Here is a 13,536-nt window from a genome sequence, read left to right on the forward strand (position 1 = left end):
ACTCACCACAGGCACAGGAGAACTCTCTGGAAGACAGAATGGTCACATGGTACCCTGGGTGGGGGTGGGGTGGGTCTAGAAGAAGCTTGAAGGCCGGAGGTTAGGGGAGAAGGTTCTACATTCCACATGTAAAGTTTATGTAGAGCAATAGGGCTGAAGAGGTGGCCTGGTGGTTAAGAGCACTGGCTGCTCCTCCAGAGGACTTAGGTTCAATTCTTTGCACCCACACAGTGTGGCTCACAACCATCTCTAACGTCAGTCCCAGGGGGATCTGGCGCCCTCTTCTGGCCTGTGCATGTACTGCGTGCATGTGATGCATATGCACTCCTACAGGCAAAACACCCATACACATAAGATAATTTTAAAAACAAAGAAATAAGCTGGGTGGTGGTGCACACCTTTAGTCCCAGTACTTGGGAGGCAGAGGCCAGCAAACCTCTGAGTTCAAAGCCAGCCTGGTCTACAGAATGAGTTCCAAGACAGCCAAGGCTACATAGAGAAACCCTGTCTCAAACAACAACAACAACAAAACAACCCAAAAAACAAAGAAACCAACCAACCGAAACCCTCTAATGGCTCAGTCAGTAAAATTCTTACCAGAAACATGAGGTCCTGAGTTCAGATTCAGTGTAAAAGGCATGGTATCATCTATAATCCTGACACTGCACAGGCAGAGACAGATGGCACGTCCATGGAGGTCGGCTCCTGCAGCCCAGCCCAGCCCAGCTCACAAGCTCTAGGTTCAGTGAGATGCCCTGTCTCAAGAAGTGTGTGTGTGTGGGGGGGGGGGATGTAGGCACTGCACACCTGTAATCTCAACACTCACTTGAGGCAGAGGCAGAGGCAGGCTGAGCTCTGAGAGTTACAGGTAATCCTGGTCTACATAGTGAGTCCCAGGCCATCCAAGGCTACATAGTGAGACCTTGTCTTAAATAAATAAATACAGCAGGACTAGTGAGATGACTCAGTGGGTAACGACACTGGCCACCAAGGCTGACAACCAGAGTTTGATTCCTGGACCACACATGGTAGAGAGAAATGATTCCTGCAAGGTGTCCTTTGACCTTCATCCCACTCCAAGACACACGTGTGTACATGCACATGCACACATGCATACCCATATACATCACACACCACAAACACTCACTGCATACCATATACACACCACACACACACACCACTCACACATACACACACCCATACAAAAAATACTATACACACATACATACACATATGTGGGTGGGGACAGACACCACATGGAGAAACAGGACAAGCATTCTAGGTCAGGTCCTCTGTCTCTGTAGTCTCCAGTCCTGTTCTAGGACCCTTGTAACCTCACTGAACTCCAGTTGTCTTCAGAAAGCCACCTTTGTATTCTATGAAGGTGTGAATCCTGGGGATGAGATTTCCAACAGTAGCTGCGTGAGGAGTCTCAGGAGCTTGGGCTTGCTAAAGGGACCAGGGAGCAGACATATCATTCCTACCATGTGCCCAGGCATCGTTCCAAGGTCCAGGGATCACTCCTGCTTGCTTTCTCAGCTGAATGCCATCAACACAGGGCAGAGCCAGGGACAGCACTGTGTCCCTCACTGCAGAGAGGCCACCTCCTCTTGTGGTTCCTTCTTTGTCTAAGTATACCAACCATCTCCAACTGACCACACACACACACTACCCCTGATTCCCCACAACACACACACACATCCCATGAACACTACATACAGACACACACACATATATCACATATGAGCACACGTGTGCACATGTCATATACCACACATATATCACACACATACACATACCCACATGAGCATACATGTGCACATACCATATGCCACACATATACCAGACACCACACACACATATCACACACCTATATACACCACACGAGTATGCATGTACACATACCATATTCTATACATACATACCACACACACATACACCACACATTGGAGCATGCACACACACATACACACACAAGTCCACCAGTCCTCAACCCAGGGAGTCCTCCCTTAAAACACCATTATGTGTGCATGTTGCCTGAGGACCAGGACAAGGCCAAGCAGGCCTTGTGTTTGGGGATCTCAAGCCTGCCGAGAGGAGTGAGCAATTCCTGAGGAACATTAAAGGGAGTGGTGGAGAAACAGGGTTTGCAGGTACGCACCACAGTACTGAGCTTAATGTCTGGCTGTGAGTGAAAAAATGGGAGAAAGAAGATGGTGCAGGCATGCATATCTGCACTCAGTAAGAAGACGGTGCAGGCATGCATATCTGCATGCAGTAAGAAGATGGTGCAGGTATCCATATCTGCACTCAGTAGTCTTGTTGAGGGTACCACTTGTGGGGTGGGGTGGGTCAGAGCTGGGGGCAGGGCTGGAGGCATGCTCAGTTGGAAGACTGCTTGCCTCCTGTGCATGGAGCCCTGGCTTCAGTTCCCAGCACCACATAAATAGCATGGTGACATGTGCTGGCAATCCCAGTACCTGGGAGGCAGAGGTAGGAGGATCAGAAGGTCAAACTACATAGTGAGTCAGAGGCTAGCCTGGACTACATGCAACTCAAGATTCCCAGGACCCATGTGGCCTGTAACTCCAACTCTAAGATCAAACACCCTCTTTTGGCCTCCAAGGACCCCCCATACATACATGGCAAACACTCACAGATACACACATATGCATACATACATACATACATACATACATGGCAACACTCACATAAATACACACATACATAAATGGCAAACATTCATATACATACACACATACATATACACATATATACATACATACATACATGGCAAACACTCACATACACATATATACATATATATGCACATACATGACAAACACATATACACACATATACATACATACATACATACATAGCAAACGCATACACACATATACATATATGGCAATACTCATATACATATACACATAAATTCATGACAAATACATACATACACATATACATATATACATACATGCATGGCATACACTCACATACATACCCACACACACACACACACACACACACACACACACACACACACACACACGAGAATTCCTAGACAGGGTGTTGATGCAGGAAATGGAGAGCTGGCTCAGCAGTTAAGAGCACTTTCTGCTCTGGCAGAGGACCTGGGTTCAGTTCCCAGCACCCACACCAGGCAGCTCCCAACTGCCTGTGACTCCAGCTACAGGGAATCAGATGGCTTCTTCTGTTTCTGTGGGCACACACAGACAAATACAAACAAGTCTTTGGCTTGTTTTTTGTTTTTTTTTTTTTTTTTGTTTTTTTTTTTTTTTTTTGAGTCAGGGTTTGTCTGTGTAGCCCTGCCTGTCCTGGAACTTACCCTGTAGATCAGGCAGCTCAGAGTCTGCCTGCTACTGGAGTGCAGGGACTAAACCTTGACTTTTGTTATTGTTGTTGAGTAAATCAAGAGAGTAGAGGTTCAGAGTCACAGGACAAAGGTTCTTCTGCTGGTGTCAGGCCAGGCTCATCTTGAGAGGAAGAACCCTCTTCAGGAAGTGGGTGAGTTCCCGGTGAGGCATCACTTAAGTGTGGTGGAGGAGCCCAGCACGTGAGGATTGGGGAGGAGTCTGAGCCAGGGAAGCTGAGCTGGCAGCCTCTGCAGTCGTGACCCATGATGTATGATTTGAAGTTCATCTGGACAAACTACAGTCCTGGACATGTGTTCTCCAGACTGAGATAAGGGGGCACAGCCTGGCCAGGCTGCAGGCAGGAGGCTCACATCCACGTGCCTTCTCTAGCCGTCTGTCGCTGGCTCCGTGTCCCTGTCCGAGGGATGTTTCAGTGAACCTAAGTGGACCTCGAGGGACCATAGATAGGCTCTGGCTTCAGCTTTTCTGCTGGCCGGGACACTGCCTGTTCCCAGAATACTCCCTGCCCCAGAGGCCGTTCACCCTGAGTAGGGGCCCATGCTAAAAGATGCCACCTGAGCTATCCCTTTGATGGTGTCAGCTGCTGCCAGGGAGAGCTGGTGATGGGGGAAGGGTCGGAGTCAGAGGCCTACAGCTTTCTGTCCATGTTCAATCCAAAGCCCAGCTAGGAGGCCCCAAGTCCTCCATTGTAGAGAGTCCTAGTTTAGAGGCCCTGTGCTCAGCAGACCCTGGGCTGACTGGCCTGAGGAGCATGCTGGGAAGAGGACACCACCCCAGTGACTACGAATGGAGTAAGGGGAGCAGCCAGCCCAGAGGCCGAATGAACATCTCTATGAAAGGAGGGCCATGTGTGACTCTTCTGAGGGGCAGCTTGGGGGCTTAGGCTCGGCACGAGGGGCATGGCAGTCCCCTTGGCCTCCAAGCCTGAGCTTCTTCCTCCCTGAAGGCAGCCAGTTGTGCCTGATGCTACGGGGTCTGAGGCAAAGACAGAAACACACAGGACTGCTCTGTGTGTGTGTGTGTGTGTGTGTGTGTGTGTGTGTGTGTGTGTCTGAGTGGACTATGCAAACAGTGGGTCCCTTGTTCAAAAAAAAAAAAAGTAGGAATTTCAAGACATTGACAGAACATTAAACCGGACATGAAGTGCGTCTGACTCTGCTCATTCATGGTCTCGTGCGTTCTTAAGTCACCAGTACCAGCAACACATAAAGAGTTGCTGAGTACTTTATAGCCATGTGTTAATACACAATACACACAAAGGCCCTGTGGCCACCTGGCACTCACATGGCAGGTAGCACAGTTGGAATCTAAAGCTAGGTCTGCCAGGCCCTCTCTGAAGGGCAGGCTCATCAGACCTCAGTGTCTGAGGAATTCCCCCTTCCTAAGAGGCAGGGCTTCTTGACACTGTGGTACCCAAGACCCAACTCCCCGCTACCCAAGTTTGAAGTCTGGTTCTGTTCAGTCATTCTCTGGACCCCCATTTCTGTATCTGTGAGATGGATGTATTATTGTCTCTACTGACTACTGAGTTATTTCTCATGACGCACACGTAACACCTAGAGTAGCCCAGCTATGTAAAAAGCCTGGGTGGGGGCTGGAGAGATGGCTCCGGGGTTAAGAGCACAGACTGCTCTTCCAGAGGTCCTGAGTTCAAATCCCAGCAACCACATGGTGGCTCACAACCATCTGTAATGGGATCTGATACCCTCTTCTGGTGTGTCTGTAGACAGCTACAGTGTACTCATATACATTAAATAAATAAATAAATAAATCTTTAAAAAAAAAAAAAAAAAAAAAAAAAAAAAAAAAAAGCCTGGGTGATGCCCCCAACCCCACCATGGTCTCACTGTAGGCCTCCGTTTGCTCTCCTGGGGTTACCTTCTGCACAGACTAACCTCTAACTATAGAAATCCAATCCACCCAGCAGTGTGTATAGATCTGGGGCCGCCTTCCACACCCAGGCACCCAAGTGGAAACAGCCTACAACTCTGGCTTTTGCTAAGGGCCACTGCGCTGCAAAGGGCTCCCTCTAGTGGTCTGGTGCGAAGCTGCTCCCCTGGGCCTAGTTCGCCCTGGGGAGGAAATGACAAGATGCTGGGATCTGGCTCTTTCTCCCTTGGGTAGTGGTAAGGTCCTAAGGATCTCAGCTGCTGCCCCGCGTGTAGAGACGCCTGCAGACCTGCCTTTCAATCCTTGGAGCAGCAGACCTGGGCCAATGCAGCAGCAAAGGCAGAGGCTCCAAATAGAAAAGCTGTCAGTCCCTCATAGTTCCTGGCTCTTACAGATGGCAGAAGCTTGGGGTAGGGGCGGGGGGGGATGAAAACCTACAACCTCGAAGTGCAGGCAGAGAGAAGAGGGTAGCCTAGGAGGAAGGGGTGCATGGGCAGGTGCCTTGGTGGCCGTGTGGGGGTGAGTGACCACTCTAGAGAGAGCTGAAACACTTAAAGTCTCTGCAGTTTTGAAACAATGTCCTGTTGTGTGACCCTGCCTGGCCTAGAACTCACTACTGAGCTCAGCTTAGCCTTGAATTCCATGCAATCCTCAAGTACTTAAGTAACAGGTATGCTCTCTATTCTCCACTCTTCCCATGCACTTGATTGACACAAGAATTCACTCTGTAGAACAGATAGCCTGGAATGATCTATGTAGACCAGGCTAGCCTCAAACTCAGGGATACTGCAGCCTCGACCTCCTGGTGCTGGGATTCCAGGCATGTACCACACCTGGCCCCAGGCATGCTTTCCTTTTTCTTTGTTGCTTGCAACCCACCCCATGTCTCCCTGTGCTGCCCACATCCCCCTGCACCCCCCTATATAGCTGAGAATAATCTTGAACTTCTGACTCCGACTTCTACTTCCGGAATGGCAGCATCTCAGGCTTAAGCCATCATTGCCATGGTTCCGTGGTCCTGGGGGTGGGCCCAGGGCTTTGTGCATGCTAGGCAAGCACTCTATCATCTGAACTCCCAGCTCTCAAAACTATGTTTTTGAGGGAGCAGGTTTCAGGACATGTTTTCCCTGTACCTCTCTGGCTGTCCTGAAACTCACTCTCTAGACCAGAGTGGCCTTGAACTCAGTGATGCACCTGCCTCCTGACTGTTGGAATTAAATTCATGTTCCACCCCACCACCCAGCTCCCAACCCCTTTTTAAGGATAGACTCCTAGGGGCCTTTGCAGCCCGCTGCTTGGGCTCAGCTGGAGGGGAACGAGGCACCTGCACTCTTACAAACAGCGAGTGAGGCTGATGCACGAAAGCCCCCTTGGCTCCCTGGGGCATCCACTGCCACCTAGGAACATATGAGCTTGGCCCCAGGGCCTGCACCTTGAGGTATGTGGGCCAAGGTTACCCCTGTTTATATAACACACACCTGGGATTCTGAGGCAGAAGGATAGAGCATTGGGAAGGAGCCCCAGGACCAACAGTGCAAGCAAGGGACAGGTACAGACAATGGTGACCTGGACCAAGCCCACATACACAGGAGAGGACACATCTGTCCTTGCCAGCTCTGAGCAAAGTCTGGGTGGCACTTGCTCTCACACACTGCCCCCAGCCGCTGTGCATGCACGCAGCCCACTCACCTCCAGCAGCTGTGAACCTGTGCAGCCCACTCACCTCCAGCAGCAGCTGTGCATGCATGCAGCCCGCTCACCTCCAACAGCAGCTGTGCATACATGCAGCCCACTCACCTCCAACAGTAGCTGTGCACCTGTGCAGCCCACTCACCTCCAAAAGCAGCTGTGCATGCATGCAGACCACTCACCTCCAGCAGCTGTGCACCCGTGCAGCCCACTTACCTCCAGCAGCAGCTGTGCATGCATGCAGACCACTTACCTTCAGCAACTGTGTGTGCATGCAGACCACTCACCTCCAACAGTAGCTGTGCACCTGTGCAGCCCACTCACCTCCAGCAGCAGCTGTGCATGCATGCAGACCACTTACCTTCAGCAACTGTGTGTACATGCAGCCCACTCACCTCCAACAGCAGCTGTGCATGCATGCAGCCCATCACCTCCAACAGCAGCTGTGCATGCATGCAGTCCACTCACCTCCAGCAGCTGTGCACCCATGCAGCCCACATACTCCTCAACTGCCCGTGGCTGAATCACCCATCAAATCCATGGGATCTTCATGAGCTGAGTTCAGGCCCCACCTATTTGCACTTTTCTCACTGGAATGAAACACTGACCAGAAGTGACTGTGGGAGAAAAGGTTTACTTGCTGACACCTCCCTGTCACCTTCCTTCACCAGAGAAGCCAGGGCAGGAGCTCAAGGCAGGAGCTGGCAGGCCACGGAGGAAGGCTTACTGGCTTGCTCAGCTCGATTTCTCAGCTGACCCTGCACCACTTGCCTAGGGCTGCCACAGCCCAGAGCAATTGTTAATCAACAAAATGCCCCTCAGACATGCCTACAAGCCAGTCTGATGGAGGTAAGTCTTCAGTGGAAGCTCCCTCTTCCCAGGTGACTCTAGTCAAGTTTGTGTCAGGCTGACAGAAACTAATCGACAAGGTTTTCTCAAAAACCTAAACACACAAAAGCTTCAGTGTTTCTGTCTCGTCAGCACTCTGTACTATTCAGCTCTTCAACAGAAACCCTGCCTTGGTTCAGCACTATCCTCCCAGGTCCAAGCCAGCCATGGGTCCTTTCTCATCCTCCTGTTTTCCAGAGTCTCTAGCCTTGCATGGCTGGCAGCAGCCGTCCTGAGGTTGCCTCATGCCTCTCCCAGGAGTCCCTTGGTCTGTCACTTTTCTCTTCAGGATGGGAGGCAACAAGATGACCCCCAAGAAAGAGGAGGCCTGGGATTGTGTCAGGTCTCCCCAGTCACCAGCTCTGCACACTGCCAGGAAGCGGCAGCTGGACCCCCCAAGCTGAGGACAGACCCAAGGGCCGGCTTATTTCCTTGTCTGTTGTTAGTGGTTTTGTTGTGATCTGGTTCACACTCCCTCGTGCATGGTCTGAGGGTTTCTCATACGTCTACAGAGTTGGGCAACCATCACTGTAGTCCAGGGTTCAAACATCCCTGTCAGCATAGAAAGAAGAAAGAAAAACACCTTTATCTACGTGTCTCCACTCCTGCGTCCCAGCCCTGACAACCACCAGCCTGTGCTCCGTCTATGGAAATTTCCAGAAGTGCTCTGTTCAGCCCCGCTTCTGTCACAGCATGTGTGAGCCTGTTTTCTACAGGCAGAGCTAACTCAGGTCTCCACTCTGCCCACCTCCCTTTGTCCATCCTCTCGGCTTTTTAGGAGGCCCCTCTCAAGATACATCTAGAACCAGCTCTTCCAGTCCAACAATGTGTAGGCCAGGGACCAGGTGTGAGGTCATCTCCATGGATCTGACTGCTAGGGCACCGTCACAATGTGCCACAGCAAACTGAGGGAGCACATACATAGTCCACGTGTGTCTCTTAGAGCTGACCATGCTCCTGCTTCTCAGTTTCTCCATCTTACCTCCCCGGCAGTGGCGGTGGTGGTGGTGGTGGTAATGGTGGTGGTGGTTGTGATGGTGGTGGTGATGGTGGTGGTGATGATGGTGGTGGTGGTGGTGGTGATGGTGGTGGTAATGGTGGTGGTGGTGGTGATGGTGGTGGTGATGGCAATGATGGTGATGGTGGTGGTGGCAGTGATGGTGGTGGTGATGGTGGTGGTGGTAATGGTGGTGATGGTGGCAGTGATGGTGGTGATGGCAGTGATGGTGGTGGTGGTGGTGGTGATGGTGGTGGTGGCAGTGATGATGGTGATGGTGGTGGTGATGGTGGTAGTGATGGCAGTGATGGTGGTGATGGTGGTGGTGATGGTGGTAGTGATGGCAGTGATGGTAGTGGTGGTGATGGTGGTGGTGATGGTGGTGGTGGTGGTGGTGGCAGTGATGGTGGTGATGGTGGTGGCGGTGGTGATGGTGGTGGTGGTGGTGGCAGTGATGGTGGTGGTGATGGTGGTGGTGGCAGTGATGGTGGTGATGGTGGTGGTGGTGATGGTGGTGGTGGCAGTGATGGTGGTGATGGTGGTGGTGGCAGTGATGGTGGTGATGGTGGTGGTGATGGTGGTGGTGGTGATGGTGGTGGTGATGGTGGTGGTGGTGGCGGTGATGGCGGTGATGGTGGTGGTGGCAGTGATGGTGGTGGTGGTGGCAGTGATGGTGGTGATGGTGGTGGCGGTGGTGGTGGTGGCGGCATTAGAGTGATTGAACTCACTCTCCTAAAGATTTGTTACCTTGAACAGTGAAGGTAGTCTTATTTGGCAAAAATCTCTTTGCATATGTAGTGAGGTTATGAACCTTTTTTTCTTTGTTTTGTTTTCCCAAGACAGCATTTCTTTTGTATAATAGCTCTGGCTGTCTTAGAACTCAATCTGTAGACCAGGCTGGCCTTGAACTCAGAGATTCTCCTGCCTCTGCCTCCCAAATGCTGGGATTAAAGGTGTGCACCACTGCCCAGCCCAGATTAAGGATTTTAAAGTCTGGGCCTGAAGGATCAGAGGTGAGCCCTAAGCCCAGGGTAAGTTTTCTTTTAAAATTGCTTGCTAGTCCCAGCACTTGGAAGGCAGAGACAGGTGGATTTTCTGTTAGTATGAGGCTAGCCTGGTCTATAGAGTGAGTTTCAGGATGTCGAGGGCTACACAGAAAACCCTGCCCTGAAATAAACAAAAACAATAAATAAATAAAAGTGCCTGCTATTTTCCCAAAGGATCAGAGTTCAGTTCTAGGCTCACACCTGCCCTGCAGCTCACACCTGCCCTGCAGCTCACACCTGCCCTGCAGCTCACACCTGCCTGGAATGCCAGCTCCAGGGACCGTGACCCCTCGTGTGGCACTTACAGATATTCACAGTCACTTGCACATACCCTGACACACAGACACATGCACATATACATAAAAAATATTTTTTTTCAATAGAGAGGCAGAAGAGATAGATGACAGGCCCAGAGAGGTGCACAAGGAGTCCACAAAAGCAAAAACAACCATGATATGAGCTCAGGCCAGACCCAGTAGGGCCCACCCGCTGCTGGAGGAGCAGAAAGGCCTTTCCTGGAGCTGTTAGAGGAAGCAGTACTCAATAGGCCTGGGCTTCGGGCCTATGGTCTCTAGAACTGTCATATAACCCATTTCTGCCCGTCATGGCACCCAGGGGCTTTCTTCCAGTATCCCCAGAAGCTGGACACAGGGCTCACCCACGAGCACTGAGAGCCCCCAGCTAAGCCACAGCAGCTCACACCTGCCCAGGAGCTTACACCTGCCCTGAACCAAGCTCTGATCCCCAGAGCTTGGGAGGAGCTCTGCAAGTGGGAGGAGCTCTGCAAGTGGGAGGAGCTCTGCAAGTGGGAGGAGCTCTCCACGTGGGATCCTTTTGACTAGTCTGCCAGCTGCTGGGCTCTGCAGGGTTAAGTAACAAGCTCCTCCTGGGGCCTGTGAAGTTGCTTCACCCCTTTGAAGCCTTCCCAGGAACCCCAATTGCCCAGCTACCCCGCCACCATCCCGGCAGGATGGAAAGAGAGAGGCCACTTTTTCCGAGAAAGATGTTTAATGTGCTTACAGGCACTCCGTTATTACGTTTATTATTTACGGTCAGTTTTAGGAACATGAAATTGCAGCCGTATTGTTGGAAGTAAATTTTATTTCCATGGCTTTAAAACACACAAAAACAAGAATAATAATTCCATTAGCAGCTGGATGTTGTCGTAATTCTGTAGAACGTAAATTTCCCCGTAATAACAACTGTGAAATACCAAGAACCTGTTGCAGCGAGATTGCTGGAAAGCGACTGCTGGGCCCAAAGAACAAATGACCAGTCCCTCCACGGCTGCAGAGGTGCCTGAGGGCCGGAGGCTGGAGAGCACGGATGGGCCCTGTGAGTGACAGGAGAGCAGAGGCGCTGGGAAGCCCGTACATGCTCTGATGAATGACTTCCTTCCCCAGTTATTCGGTCATTGTTGCTTTCTGTGTTTTAGGTAGGTTGTGTGACGTGTGTGCCCATGCACATATATGCACCTATGTGTCAAGGGCAAAGCACAATCTTAGTGGTTGTTGCCTGGGCAACAACCACGGTTTGTTTTTTTTTTCCTTAGATGGTATCTCTATTTTGGTCTGGAACTTCCCCAGTAAGACAGTCTAGCTGGCCTGTGAACCCCAGCAATCCTCCCGCCTCTCCCCAACCCCTGCCCTGCTGAGATTACAAGCATGTGCCACCATGCCTAGCTCTCTCTATATGGGTCCTGAGACTCAAACTCTGGTCCTCATGTTTGCAAGACAAGCACTGATCGTCTTCCCAGCGCTGTTTTGTTTTGTTTAGACAGAATATCATGTAGCTCAGGCTAGTCTTGAATTGACTACAAAGCTAAGGCTAGCATTCATTTCCTGACCTTGTCTCCCCCTCCCAAGCTCTGGGACTAACACATGAGCTACTGCGCCTAGCATCTGGCTGCTGTTGTTGAGATAAGTTCTTATGCTGTAGCCCAGGCTATCCTGACCTCATTAGATAGACTAGGCTGGCCTCTATCTCCTCCTGCCAATCTTCCTGCCTTAACTTTCTAGTGCTGGGATTATAAGGATGAGCCACACACCATGTCTGGCTCCTCTGTCTGTCTTATCTGTCTTTAGCCAAACTGGGGATCGAACCCAGGGCCTCCTGCATGTGAGGTAAGCACCCTACCCCTGAGATAGATCCCCCAACCCTTGTCGGCTCAAGGGAGACTGTGATAAAGAGGACCATCCTGTGTGAGGGTCAAGCTGGGAACCAGAGGTGGAGGGAGAGAGTCCCATAGAGAATCTAGGGTGCTCAGTTACATGGAAACTTCAGGCAACGAATAAGGTTTATGGTGACAATAGTGTGTCTGAAATTCAAATTTAACCCGGAGTTCTGGGTTTGGTTTGTTTGATTTCTTAGGCTTAGTGACTTAAGGAAGAAGACTGAACCTCTTGGGAACTCTTGCAGGACCCTGCTAGGACCCTAGGAACATTCGCAGGCTTAGGAGACAAGACAGGGTCTAGTTTAGGTCTCCCCAGGTGAGCTCATCAGTTTGCCTTCCTGTGACAAACCTCAGAGACAGTCAAGTACTGAGAGGAAAGGTGGCTCAGTTAGGGTTTCTACTGTTGTGCTAAAACACCACAGCCTGAAGGGTGTGTCGCACACTTCGGGTAGCAGTTCATCACTGAAGGAAGTCAGGACAGGAACTCAGACAGGGCAGGAACCTGGAGGCAGGAGCAGAGGACATGGAGGGGCTGCTCACTGGCTTGTTCATCTGTGGCTTACTCAGCCTGTTTTTTGTTTGTTTGTTTGTTTGTTTTGTTTTGTTTTTGCACATAACTCAGAACCACCAGCCCAGAGAGCTCACACCAGTCATGGTAGGGTGGAGCCTCCCACCTCAATCATCAATTAAGGAACGGACCCTCCAGGCTTGGCTGCAACCAACATAATGCAGGCTTTTCTCAGTGGAGAGTCCCCTTTCCCTTCTCCCAAACGCCTCTAGCTTATGTCAGATTGACATAAACTCGCTGTAGAGAAGGTTTCTTTTGGATCCTGGACTCAGAATCTTCAGTCCGTGGTCCTTTGGCCCCGCTGCTCTGGGTTTTGTGGCGAGGTAGGACATGGTAGTAGAGGCTCTCACATTACCTGGTGTGGAAGGAGGTGTTAAGAAAATAACAAGCTCCAGGCCAGCCAGGACTGCCTAGTGAGACCCTGTTTCAAAACAACACCAACCCCAAACCAAAGAACCAAAGAACCAAAGAACCAAAGAACCAAAGAACCAAAGAACCAAAGAACCAAAGAACCAAAGAACGGAAAAGCCTCTCAAAATCCAAGATGAGACGCTGCTGCATATTCAGGAAGCCTGGAATTCAAATCCCACATACCAAGCAGGGCATCAGCACAGAGCTGAACCCCAGCTCTGAGGAAGACAGCGGTGGCGATCACTAGGATCTGTAGGCTTCCAGTACCAGCCTCGGGTTCCGGGAACAAGCCCCCCTCAAAGGAACAGCTGGGCAGCCATGGGAGACACCCAGTACCCTTCTGGTCTCTGTGCCCGCTCACCAGGTACTCAAATGTCAACAGAAACAGTCCTACACAAGCCACTTCTTGTTTTGAGGCAGGCTCTCACTGCGTGGCTATGACTGGCCTGAAATCCATACAGACCCACCTGCCT

This window comes from Arvicanthis niloticus, chromosome 6, assembly GCF_011762505.2.
Source record: "Arvicanthis niloticus isolate mArvNil1 chromosome 6, mArvNil1.pat.X, whole genome shotgun sequence".
Lineage (NCBI taxonomy): Eukaryota > Metazoa > Chordata > Mammalia > Rodentia > Muridae > Arvicanthis > Arvicanthis niloticus.